Below are 1305 nucleotides of genomic sequence, written 5' to 3'. Positions count from 1 at the left end.
CAAACGCCCGCGGACACTGAGGCCCCGCCTGCCCCAAACGCCCGCGGACACTGAGGGAGGCGGGCGCAGGGCCTTTCTCTCCTGCCCAGGACATGGGCTGGGACCGCCCCTCAGTGGGAACTAATAAAGGGAACTCTTCTGCTCATGTCCCTCCGCTCACTCTGGGCAGACCGAGGCCGAGACAGGCCTGGCGTCGGGGAGCAGACAAACGTGACTGGACGTAAACACGTGGTGGGATGTGATCGCGGTCAGGGAGGGTGGGCCACGGGGAGGGGCTAGACTCTGCCGGGGGGCAGGGGGGCCAAGGGCAGAAGCGGGCAGGGCTGCACCAGGAGCCTCCGCCACTGGGGCCTGGAGGGCAGCTGGCCTCAGTGCCTCTGCCACGGCCAGTGGCGACCTTTCTAGAAGCTCCCTGACTCCTTGGGCTCCAGGCACTGGCTGCAAAGGAGGCTGGTACAGGAGTGCCTCCTGCCCGGGGCTGGCATGCTGCTGCCCAGGCAGCAGGCTCTGAGGTGGCAGGGAGGGTGGCCTAGTGGCGGGCGACATGGTGTGACTTCTGGTCTGAAGGAGCCCCCTCTGACGGCGCTGGGCCGACTGCTGGGGGCAGGGAGAGAGGGCCAGGAGGCTGCCGTGGTCACCGGGGCAACGCCGCTGCTCATTGGACACTCCCGTGGCCCTAGCCAGCCAGGCAGTCACCCAGGCCAGAGGTCACCCAGCCAGGCAGAGGTCACCTAGGAGTGCCAAGGTCACCCAGGAGTGCAGGGGTTACTAGGGGTACGGAGGTCACCAGGGGTTGTGGAGGTCACCCAGCCAGGCGGAGGTCACCAGGGGTGTGGAGGTCACCAGGGGTGTGGAGGTCACCAGGGGTGCAGGGGTCACACGGGTGCAGAGGTCACTAGGGGTGTGGAGGTCACCAGGGGTGCAGAGGACAGAAGCCAGCTGGGCGGCAGGACCCCTTCGCCAGCCCCGCGCATGGACACAAACCCTGCTGCTCAGGCTGAAGCAGAGGCGAGCCTGGGAGCCATCCCCAGCCCAGGGTGGTGGCCGGGCCCTGGGTTAGGAACTCGCCCGTCTCGGTGGCGTGCCTGTTCCCACCAAGGCCAGTCCAGCCGCCACATGGCGTCACTGAGCCCATCGTCAGGAAGGGGTGCCTGTGGGCCCCAGCACCACTGCGCAGTGGGGAAGGCCCAGCTGACCAGCTCAGGGGCCCGCCCGCCTCCACAGGCGCCCCCACAGGGCTCATCGTTGGACCAACACTGGGCCTGCTGGCTGGCCTGGCTGTGTGTGTGGCCCATCAGGGCGGCC

Source organism: Myotis davidii, unplaced genomic scaffold (assembly GCF_000327345.1).
Source record: "Myotis davidii unplaced genomic scaffold, ASM32734v1 scaffold937, whole genome shotgun sequence".
Lineage (NCBI taxonomy): Eukaryota > Metazoa > Chordata > Mammalia > Chiroptera > Vespertilionidae > Myotis > Myotis davidii.
The sequence above is the reverse complement of the archived record's forward strand: the minus strand, read 5'-3'. Positions refer to the sequence as shown.